A 12,277-nucleotide genomic window follows, 5' to 3' on the forward strand; every position below is an offset into this window, starting at 1 on the left:
TTCTGCGTTGAACTGTGATGTTATGCATTTCATGGACTTCTGTTATGTCTACACCCCTAACACATTGTGTTCTGGAACGGTTGCCTGTACAAATAACTTGTGTAAACAATATGATCGCTTGCTCACCTCCCGCTATATAAAAGGTAACCATTTACTCTTTGAGCTCCTTCCATGAATGAGATTCGAGAGGGATCTACCTTGCAGCTGTTGTATTAAATATTCCCTATCAAACTTTAAATTAGTCTCTGCCTAACCTGTAGATCGAGTCTTCCACAACATTTGGTGCTGTGACACGGGAAGAGAGCAACCTGATTTTTTGATTCGTTTCGCTCGACTTGGACCCAGACATCCCTCTGGCCACAACAAAAAAAAAAGGTAAGAGACCTTATTCAAACATCTCTCAGGGGCTGTCTGTTTTCCAGCAGAGCCTTAACAGTGAAAGATCGCTTGTCCTCCTCCTCCACAACATTTTGGGGTTCAATTTGGCAGAACTATTTCCCTATAATAATGAATCTGGCTGAATAACATTGACCAACGGGAGCACAGGGGTTCGTGTCTCCAATAGTAGGGATTGGTCTTCCTACAATCACGGGAATACTGTTGGATCAGTATATAAATAGGGATTGGTTGCTCTACACTTGCAGGTGAATTCTGTTGGGTCAGTATAAAAACTGTTGGGTCAGTATATACTGTATATACAATAGAATTGTACACAGAGGGTTAAGGAAGTGAGAAGGATTGATTATGTCTAATGAAGTTGGTAAAATATACAGTTTTTAACATTATTAGCAGGGATTGGATAGCCCACAAGAAAGTAAACAGTCGAATTATGTACCTGTAGGAATTGGTTGGCCAACAATTGAATATATTGGTAGTAGGAATTGGTTTGCCTGCATGAGAGGAGAAAGTTGAAGGTAATAACAGAAATCTGACTAATAGTTTGGTTGGTAATAGGACAGGTTGAGAATAGAGAGGAAGTGATAGACAAATGGTCAGATAGAATTGTGTCTATTAAGAGACGTGGTTGGATAAAGAAAGATTGAGTTGAATGTGTGTATATGTGTATGGGTTAACTAGATGTGTATAGGTTACTAGATGTGTATGGGTTACTAGAGATTTGGTGTAATAATACAAGAGTAAGAAGACAATTAGAAATCATGGGAGATAAACACTCCAAAATCACCAGTGAAAGTGCTGATCCGGGTGAATTTTAGAAGTACGTAAGTGGGGTAGACGTACTCAGAGTGGTCCCCTTACGGATCATTTGATAAAGATAAGGTTAAAAGCACTGCATGACTGTCTAAAAAGATTTGGGAATTAAAGTCTCAGACAAAGATTGGCATAGCTTCCGCCAAAAAATATAATCGCCAAGATATCAGAACCTTCGTCAAGAATTTAAATACATTAAATCACTGGAACACTTTGAATCACAATGTCCCTATGGTTTTCCTAATGCTCTTTCACTGGATGATGATGGAGATGATGATGATGATGATGATTTGGCCTGTTTAGGTCGTACCTATAAATATAATATGTAAACGTTGATAATTACGAAGTGATTCATCAATAGCTCTTATTCTAATTCGGACAGGCGAGATGGAGAGAAACAGGGTACTGCCACTGAACTTTGAAGAAATCACAAAGGGAGGGGCAGGTGAGCTACTCACCAATAGTGCATAAGTGGTGTGAGAAACTCCTGTCTCTAGTCTATTTGACTTTTTCTTCAATTCCCTTGGGATAAATGGGATAAAATGATTTCCTTATGAGTTATCAAGGGTTGTAATTAGTTTATTTTTATTTTTTTCCTTCTGAAGAAATGTAGGTGGGCAGTAAAGCAAAGCTATTCCTACACATTCCTATGCCCTCATAGAAATGTCATTCTGTAGGTGGTTTCTGAAACTAATTAAATGTTGGTAAGAATCCATTGAGCTCCCTGGTTAGGGAGGGTTTCCTCCCCAGGGCTGAGAGAGAAAGCACTGTTGTGTACTCCAGCCAATAACAAGCTACTCTAATAAGTGGTTGATTACTGTAGCCAATTATATCAATTTCATACTCTGTTGGCTACATATGGGGAGGGTTTTACGATTTGCCACCGACACTGTTGGGTTACCTTGGAAGCATGTATCACGGTGTGAGTCATGTGTCCAAAAATTTAATGGTCAGTGCATGCAGAAAATGTACTACATGCACCGAATTGCCAAGAACACAATGCAGGAAAACGAGTACCCACTTCTTAGTCTTGACTACCAGTTCCCTGGGGCCCATTAGTAAAATATGCAAATTGATTTGGCAAGGCCTATGAGAACCCCAGCATCCCCTCCATGTGCTATCCCAGATCTGCATCTGTTGGATGACACTATGATGAAGTACTGTATAGCTCTCTGACTAACTGTTTCCGAGCTGTTCACTCACAGGTCTCTGATGCCCAGACCTTCCCAGATGACCGTCCACATTGCGATCTCCAGTCTGGAAGTTGGGTAATGGTCAGGAGGAACAACAGAGGTAAAGAACCTTTAAAACCCAGGTGGAACGGACCACATCAGATCGCCCTCACCCCCGTAACAGATGTAAAGTGCTTAGGAAAAGACACCTGGATCCACGCCTCCCACTGCAAGCATGTAGCAGAGCAGGAAGAAGATGTTACTCCTGCAACAAAGTAGGGACCCTCTGCTCATCCTGGGACCCACAGCTATTGTGTCTGTGGGCATCCTCTGGGTGGTAGCAGACTTCGAGGCAGGTGAAAGTGCTAGTAACCTCTCCCTGACCTCTCCGCTCCAACAAGGCCCGGCTTCCACAGGGTGAAGCCAAGAAGAGTACATATGAAACCTGCCTGGACTCTGACGACCCCACAGACCTGAAGAGGGAAAAAAAGAGGACATGAACATGATGGGGTTTTCCCCAGGTCAAACACTTTCTTACATTTAGCTAGTAATGTCTCTGTACTACAGAATGTATCAGATTGTTAGGTTTGTGGATTGTTACTAGACAGTGCTGAGACTATGCCATTACGAGCTGTACCCCTCGGTGCTTATGAAATATTGATGTGGACCAAAGCAGGTAACCATGCTTGATTGGGTGGAGGATGAGGTGTTTTATATGAGAAGATTTTAATAATCACACCTCTCTTCCCAAGCAACCCATCACCCTGGTCTACTCTCCCCCAGGTTATGTGTTATATAGCAAATGGAACCGGTCTTCAGTTGGGGGATAGTCATTGTAAGTATAACCTTTCTGTCTACAATAACATAACCCTGCCCTTCCTGTTGAGAAATGGAACATTCCACCCTAACATGTCATTAGGGATACGTTATAAACTTAAGAATGTCAGTGTATATGCTAAACGTATACTAGCGTTCAAAAAATGTAGGGTCACTTAGAAATGTCCCTTTTTTTCTCCATCCAATAAAACAACATCAAATTGATCAGAAATACAGTGTAGACATTGTTAATGTTGAAAATGACTATTGTAGCTGGAAACGACATATTTTTTTTATGGAATATCTACATAGGCGTACAGAGGCCCATTATCAGCAACCATCACTCCTGTGTTCCAATGGCACGTTGTGTTAGCTAATCCATGTTTATCAATTATGTTAGCACAGCTGAAAACCGTTGTCCTGATTAAAGAAGCAATAAAACTGGCCTTCTTTAGACTTGAGTATCTGGGGCAAAATGGCCAGAAACAAAGACCTTTCTTCTGAAACTCGTCAGTCTATTCTTGTTCTGAAAAAAGAAAGCTATTCCATGTGAGACATTTCCAAGAAAAGATCTCGTACAACGCTGTGTACTACTCCCTTCACAGAACAGTGCAAACTGGCTCTAACCAGAATAGAAAGAGGAGTCGGAGGCCCCGGCGTACAACTGAGCAAAAGGACAAGTACATTAGAGTGTCTAGTTTGAGAGCCAGACGCCTCACGCGTCCTCAAATGGCAGCTTCATTAAATAGTACCCGCAAAACACCCGTCTCAACGTCAACAGTGAAGAGGCGACTCCGGGATGCTGGCCTTCTAGGCAGAGTTGCAAAGAAAAAGCCATATTTCAGACTGGCCAATAAAAATAAAATATTAAGATTGGCAAAAAACACACACTGGACAGAGGAAGATTGGAAAAAAGTGTTATGGACAGACAAATCTAAGTTCGGATCACAAAGAAGAACATTCGTGAGACGCAGAAAAAATGTGATGATGCTGGAGGAGTGCTTGTCGCCATCTGTCAATCATGGTGGAGGCAATGTGATGGTCTGAGGGTGCTTTGGTGGTCGTAAAATGGAAGATTTGTACAGGGTAAAAGAGATCTTGAAGAAGGAAGGCTATCACTCCATTTTGGAACACCATGCTATACCCCGTGGACGGCGCTTAATTGGAGCCAATTTCCTCCAAACTTTTGAACTTTTGAATGGTAGTGTATGTCCTCAATAAGTGGAACTATGTATATGTGGGGGGAACGCCTACTATTATCTGCCTAAAAATTGGTCAGGATCATGCTATGCTGCCTATGTTGTTCCTGCGTACTATCCCAATACCTACAAATCACCCTTTCTCCAACTTGTATAGGAGGACCATTGCATCTTGTCCTGCAAAACATTTTTCCCCCTCTGCATTAATCCCTAATTACCTCTTGACAGTTGCACTTGATTCCATTAGAGAACTAGCAAAGAATGGGCAATGCTACTGCTATTGAATAATTTACTGCTGAACTTGTGGCTATGCGTACTATGGTCTTACAGAATAGATTGGCTTTGGATATTCTCCTAGCATCTAAGGGAGGCACCTGTGCGGTAGCTGGTCAAGAATGCTGTACTTATATTCCAGACTCCCCTATGGGTTTTGCTGAGTCATTTGCCACTATTAGACATGTGGTTGATACTGTGGCAAAGCGAGATAACGAGTGGGGTTGGGATCTGTTTGCATATGTGAAAGCTAGCCTTTGAGAACATTGAAACTCTTGTGTTGCAATGTCTCCTGGTACTGGTTGGATTCCTTCTGCTATTGTTCTCTGTTCTCATGCCTGATGACCTTGGTGAGGAGATTGTGTGAAACAGCAGTATCCCCTGCCCACCAGATGGTCATGACCACAGAAGTCAGCTTAAAATTACCTGACGGATCTGGCCACTGTTTCATCCTTTCACCCAGATTTCCCTATCAGAGATGATAGTACCTACTGTCATCGAAATGACCCCGATCCCTATGAACCTCCCTTTTCCCCAGATTATTATTATTAAGTTGCCGTTCAGGAGTTCCATTCAGATCACCCCTTTTAGTGTAAAATGAAAATGTCATTTTTTTCCAGAAGGTTTTAAGTTCTGTCTGACATCTCAGATATATCATGTATGGTGATGATTATGGTTTTCATGGCATCAAAGGGGGAATTGTGGTGGCAGAATTGGGGTGAGCTGTTGAAACGTCTTAAGGTTTATGCTCTGTTCTGATGTTAGGCATTTTATAGACTCCTGTTATGTCTGCACCGTAACACAAGACCATTGTGTTTTGGAACTGTTGCTGTATAAAATAACTGTTCCTGAGACTTATTTTATCTCCTAAATAGGACAAACACTTCAAAACCTTGATTCTTATTATTTATTTGTTACTTTTTTTTGGTGCCATTTATGAATGTGCGTTTCTCTGGGCTAGTAGTAAAGGCCCAATTCAATATTTTATCAAATAATTTTGAAATATATATATATATTTTTTTACCTAAAGGGGTTCTAAAATCAAATAGCTATGATCCCCCTTAGACTTTAAATAATTAAATTAGTCTCTGCCATATCTTTGGATCGAGTTTTTGACAACACTATACTGATTCCCCTTAGTGAGGACACTGATATCTGATACAGCAGCTTCCTCCTCATGTCCTTCAAACACGAGCTCCCTATGGTCCCTCTCTGACACACACACCAGTCCTTCAACAGAACGTCTTCTTTCATATCCCTTCTGATTAAGGAATATTGATACATCTAAGAAATTGATACTACCATCCATCTTATTAGCAACATTGTATCCAGGTCTCTCTTGAAAGAGCCATTGTCATCTCAACGATACAGACTTGGCTAATTAAAGGTTAAATAAATGTATTTGATATATTATTCCATCCCTTCGTCTGCTCACTGTAATATATGTGCCTCTGCTCTCTACTGTATGATTTCACTCTGGCATCTGATCTGAATGGAGACCACTACAGTATAGGCCTAGTAAATCCAATTCTTCTATCCCCCACATCTGATGCATTAGATATCGGCCCAGTCAGCAGACAGTACACAACGAAGAGCGGTTCCGTACTTCCCTGTCATTCTCCACTCAGCTCAGCAGCTGCCAAGCAACCAGGCTACATACAGTACACTACAAACCAGGAGATGCAAGACCACCAACACCAGGAACATCTGGGACCAGGCTACATAAACACACCTTTAGATCTGTAGGAATGCTGTGATGTCGATGGGTGTAGAGGTGTCTGATTGGCCCATGTCTTTCACCAGTCACCTACTGACAACGCCTGGTATTGTTGAAGATTTGTGAAAATGTGCCTGTATGTGAGTACGTACAGTGTCTGTTAGTATGTTATATGCTTGTCTTCGTGTGTAAAGCATGAAGTGTGTGTGTTGCCATAATCAGGCATAAAGAGCATTGCTTTGTAGTACAACGTAGTAGCCTACATCAGGCAATTAAGAGTCTACCTGCTTTAACTACAGGCAAAATAAACTAAATCTAATGCAAATTGATGCAAGCTTTTCCTAGCTGATATAGGAAACTTGGCAACTGCTCAGTATGAAAACTGGTTCAGATGTGTGTGCATGAATCTGACACCAGAGGTTGCCTGGGGCAACATTAGGTATAAATAACTAAGGTCAGACAAGAAAAAAAAAGATTTTCCTCCTAGGCAATGAGATAATTAGATGTCAAGCTGCATTATGGGTAATTAATGTGGAAAAGTGTTATTACATATGAAACAAACCAACACCATAACAACATGTTAATTGTTATACTTCCAACTGTTGCAATGAATGAGACTAACATGGATAGCAAGTTTGACTGAATCAAAGTAAAACTGAATTAAAAAGTAATTAAGAGTGAATGTAATTATTAACTAATATACTGTAGTCACAAAAAAAGGTTGTTTTCAACAAGGTTGATATAGTTTGTCTTGTCTGTTGGACTGAATAAAAAGGAAAGCTCAATCGCTCTATTGGCTGACCTATAGTTCACTGCTTATTAGTTTACCTTGAGCCTTTCTCTAGACCAATGACTGTTTAAATGAATGGACAAAGCCATTGATCAAATGACACTATTAATTATTATGTGAAGACTCAATAGCGCATTGAAGCCAAATTAAGTCGTTTAAGATGGAGAGTAATGGAGACATTCCTTTACCTAACATGCGCAGTTTGAGCTAAACCAGGAAGGCTAGTTCAGTGTCGCCCCCTCTCATTGATTAAACAAGTTGAAGGCCGACTAGGGTACTACAGGCTGCCATTAGCAACTAAATGATCCTTAACTTTTTCTGTGTGCAAATTTAAAATAATCAGACATATACAGTACATTTGGAAAGTGTTCAGACCTCATGACATTTTGTTGCGTTACAGCCTTATTCTAAAATGAATTAAATAAAAATAATTCAGCAATCTACACACAATACCCCATAATAACAAGACAAAAACAGTTTTTTTGCAAAACCCCCCAGAAATATTTCAATGAATACTTCATTTACATAAGTATTCAGACCATTCGCTACGAGGCTCAAAATTGAGCTCAGGTGCATCCTGTTTCCATTGATCCTCCTTGATGTTTCTACAACTTGAGAGTCCACCGGTGGTATAATCAATTGATTGGGCATGATTTGGAAAAGGCTGTCTATTTAGGTCCCACAGTTGACAGTGCATGTCAGACCAAAAACCAAGCCATGAGGTCGAAGGAATTGTCTGTAGAGCTCCAAGACAGGATTGCGTCAAGGCACAGATCTGGGGAAGGGTACCAAAAAATGTGTCAAGCATTGAAGGTCCCCAAGAACACAGTGGCCTCTGTCATTCTTAAATTGAAGAAGTTAAGGTCCACCAAGACTCTTCATTGAGCTGGCCACCAGGGAGGTGAGTAAGAACCCGATGGTCACTCTGACAGAGCTCCAGAGTTCATTTGTGGAAATGGTAGAACCTTCCAGAAGGACTACCATCTCTACAGCACTCCACCAATCAGGCCTTTATGGTAGAGTGGCCAGACGGAAGCCATTCCTCAGTAAAAGGCACATGACAGCCAGCTTGGAGTTTGCCAAAAAGCACCAAAAGACTCTCAGACCAGGAGAAACAAGATTATCTGGTCTGATGAAACCAAGATTGAACTTGTTGGCCTGAATGCCAAGTGTGACATCTGGCGGAAACCTGTCACCATCCTACCGGTGAAGCATAGTGATGGCAGCATCATGCTGTAGGGATGTTTTTCAGTGGCAGGGACTGGGAGACTAACCAGGATCGAAGCAAAGATTAATGGAAACAAAGTACAGAGAGATCTTTGATAAAAAATCTGCTCCAGACGCTCAGGACCTCAGACGACAAGGTTCACCTTCCAACCGGACATTGACCCCAAGCACACAGCCAAGACAACGCAGAAGTGGCTTCGGGACAAGTCTCTGAATGTCCTTGAAGGACCCAGCCAGAGCCCGGACTTGAACCAGATTTAACATCTCTGGAGACCTGAAAATAGCTGTGCATCAACACTCCCCATCCAACTTGACAGTGCTTGAGAGGATCTGCAGAAAGGAATGTGAGAAACTACCCAAATACAGGTGTGCCAAGCTTGTAGCGTCATACCCAAGAAGACTCAAGGTTGAAATCGCTGCCAAAGGTGCGTCAACAAAGTACTGAGTAAAGGGTCTGAATACTTATGTGAATGTGATTTTTTGTAAAAATGTAATTATTTTTATATATTTGCCAAAATGTCTAAACATCTGTTTTTGGTTTGTCATTTTAGGGTATTGTGTGTAGACTGATGAGGGAAAAAACAATTTAATACATTTTAGAATACGGCTCTAATGTAACAAAATGTGGAAAAAGTCTAGGGGTCTGAATACTTTCCAAATGCACTGTATCTGGTGTATTAGAAGCAATTATTTGTACCATGAATGTCTTCGACAAAAATATTTTATTTACACAAAGATTGACCACAAAGATCTGCATTTCTCCATTCACTATCATGGGGGATCCTATTTTCTGCTAACATTGACATCAATACCGTGGTCGGCCTTGAACTTCCGTGGCTTCAATGAGAGGGGGCAGGCGTTCTCCCATGCTATATACAGGCCATGTGACACGACATGACACCGACACAGTACACCTCAGACTTGCCATAGGGTTACTGCCATGCTGTCAACAGGTCAAGCCAAGTGGTCAGTCAACAAACAGAGACAACACCCCATGTCACGATTTACGAGTGAAAAGGGAACTTTTACAGTTCCGTTCCATAGTGGATTGGTGTACCAGGGATGTTAGTATGATGTGACTTTCTTTTGGTATTCCACAAGCCTATACCTCTGACCTCAAAAAGAAACAGAGGCTAATCGCAAAGGCTCATTTCATTACAATGCCCCCTCGCATACTCCCTTACACGCCCTAATTTATCTGACACTTCAAGAAGAGGCTGCTTGTTTGACCCAGACAGACCCTTTGCTCTGCGCCAGGTCTTAGGTAAGGATAATAGACCAAGATTTGCTTTAACTTTAATTATATTTTTGGTTTTTTGAGAGACTTGGACGCTGTGTGACAATCTTAATCGCTACGCACACACACACAATTATCATATGACGGAGTGGGAAGCACTGCAAGTGTGTCAGATCTTCTCAGTCACTGGTTGGTCGGTTTAAAAGTTCATTGGAAAGAGGATGGGGATGGCTAAGAGGCTCAGCGTTTGATCTGCACCCTTAAAAAGGTCCTCTCATCTTTGATATCCTCAGACACTTCTGGGTCACTGGTATGTTATGGATAAACATTAACTACAGCCCTACAATTTTTTTTTTACATTAACTCTAAAAGGGACAGCGTTACCAGCTACATGTATATTTGGGCAGCCAAAAAACTGTATTAAAAATCTGTCAAGTTATTCAACACTTAACCCGATCTGTGGGCCAAACATGGTTGAACACGGATGTTCCATTATTGGCTGTTTACTGTTAGCATGCTTCCATAGATATTTGGTCTTGGGTACAATGTTACAAGCTCTTTGAGGTCAAACCAGGTCAAGCACTAGGCCATGTGAGGCTGACTTTTTTCTCGTTGAGCCAAGACTTCCTTCAGGCCGAAGAGGAGGCACAAACTCAGGACACAGCTATTTCTTTACGATAACAGTGGAACAGTGCTCTTCTTGTGTTGTGAACAATCACCGACAAGGACTCCGGCATGTAGCACAGTTTACTATCTGATAGAAGACCGCACGGATAGCACTTAATCCAATGGAGCCACCGCAGATCCTCATCCTACTCTCTGCATGCGCGCTGGTTTGGAGTTGTTGACTGGGGTAACCATAGTTACCAAAAATAATACAAGTTTACAACAGGAATAAATGCAATGAGCAATATAATAATAACAATTTTAACAATGCTCCTAATAGGAAACAGCACAGCTAGCACATCATGCAATGCAGCCGCCACAGATAATCATCGTACTCTCTGTACACGCTGTAGAAAAGACATGACCCCCCAAGACACATTGAATAACCAGCCTTAGCTGAAATTATATTCAACAAAATGAACCACAAAAGAAACGCCACATCTCCTGTTTAATATTCCGGCAATGTTAATAACCAAATTGATATAACTTGTGTATTCCGATCTGCACTTAGGAGTATAAAAATCACTTTTGATGTACAGTGCTTTGCAACCATTTAACTTACCGCTGGTTTGACGCTCGTTGACTGAGATGATTCTAACTCAAACACCGCCCCTCGTAAGCAAGCCACACAAACCAGCCAGTAAGATTCTATATTGAGTGGGTGGAGGCAAGACAACAACAAAAAACTAAAAAAACATTGGCTTACAATAGAGTGGCAAGGGGAATCACCAATAAAAACTCTGTTACACTAGTATAGACTAGTTACTGTCGGTAATATTGCAGTAAAATTACCATTTGATTATTTTCCAATTACACTCCTCAGGTGTCCCGTCACAAACACTTAGCTCCCCTGCCCCTGTAGAGTACATGAATCAGAAGCAGCCAGCAGCCACTGAGCCCACTCTGTGTAATTAACCAGATATGTTGTGACACACCTCCTTCCACAGGTGTGTGTGTGTCGAAACCCTGGATATTCCGTGACACACACTCCTTCTTCCACAAGTGGATTACATTTAGAGCTGCTGTGGATGTTTTTTTTACTGAGCTTGAAAACCTAAGCAGAGATCTAGCTATTGAACCCCTTGACTCACAAGTCTCTGCTAGATATACTAGTGAACACAGGGTGGATGCCCCTTCAAATGTGAATGAAAAAAAAAACGATCTCCTCAAAGGGTATTTGTTTCAAGCAGTGAACAGTGAACAGTGTTAAGTACATAGACACAACTTCTTATCTGAACACAGGAACATGTGAAGCTGCTCACTTTAAGTATGAACCCTGTTGCATACCTAGCATCAAATAATAAGAATCATTCCGGCCTTTCTCTGGAGCCGACAAACACCTCTTTAATCTATCCTTTCTTCATCACTCCCGAGTGGACCTGTGATGACAGAGGAGAAAAGGGGAAATGAATAGGACTCTGTTGCGACACCATTTCACTGGTGGGTGTACTGAGCCCCCTTTCAATTACTTGGGGTTCAGCGGATTCTCTATTTAAATTTGGCAAATGGAACGTTATTGTTTAAAATAAAATGTCAACTTGCAGATTCGGAGTCCTCCGCTTAATAAAACAACATAACCTATTTCAGAACTCATTATGGTGTAAATTGAACCCTTGAGAAGGTTGTTTTAAATACAGAAAAATAATACAATGAAAAAAAAACAAAAAAACTATCACACAGAGAAAGAACAAAAAGAGTTGCAAAAAAAAAAAACTGTTTAGAAACAAAAGAGTTTTCTACAATGTATTTCCTGTCATTTGTGGAGTGGCAGAGTTACAGCCTGCAGTGGGATGCTGGAGGGAAATGGAGCTACTTACTGTACAGAGAGGCCGAGAGGCGCTTTGTGACAATGAAGTGACAGGGAAAAAACTATTATGAGTCAGAGGCTGTCACAGTTTCTCTGCCATTAGTGTGTGTGTTTTGTGTCTGTGTATGTGTGTGCCTGTATGTCACAGTGTCATACCATTAGCA

General features: G+C 41.2%; 1 long non-coding RNA gene across 2 annotated transcripts in view; it reads right to left on the reverse strand.

Moving 5' to 3' along the window:
* Window positions 1–1,787: 1,787 nt before the first annotated feature.
* Window positions 1,788–12,277, reverse strand: part of LOC139369759 (uncharacterized) — a 29,594-nt gene continuing 19,104 nt past the window's right edge. Inside the window, exon 3 of one of the 2 annotated variants that reach the window (XR_011627064.1) lies at window positions 1,788–2,854. This is a non-coding gene — a long non-coding RNA (uncharacterized lncRNA). Of the gene's footprint in view, window positions 2,855–11,593; window positions 11,686–12,277 lie in introns of those variants that run through there. The other variant, XR_011627063.1, reaches the window with a different exon arrangement.

This window comes from Oncorhynchus clarkii, chromosome 17, assembly GCF_045791955.1.
Source record: "Oncorhynchus clarkii lewisi isolate Uvic-CL-2024 chromosome 17, UVic_Ocla_1.0, whole genome shotgun sequence".
Lineage (NCBI taxonomy): Eukaryota > Metazoa > Chordata > Actinopteri > Salmoniformes > Salmonidae > Oncorhynchus > Oncorhynchus clarkii.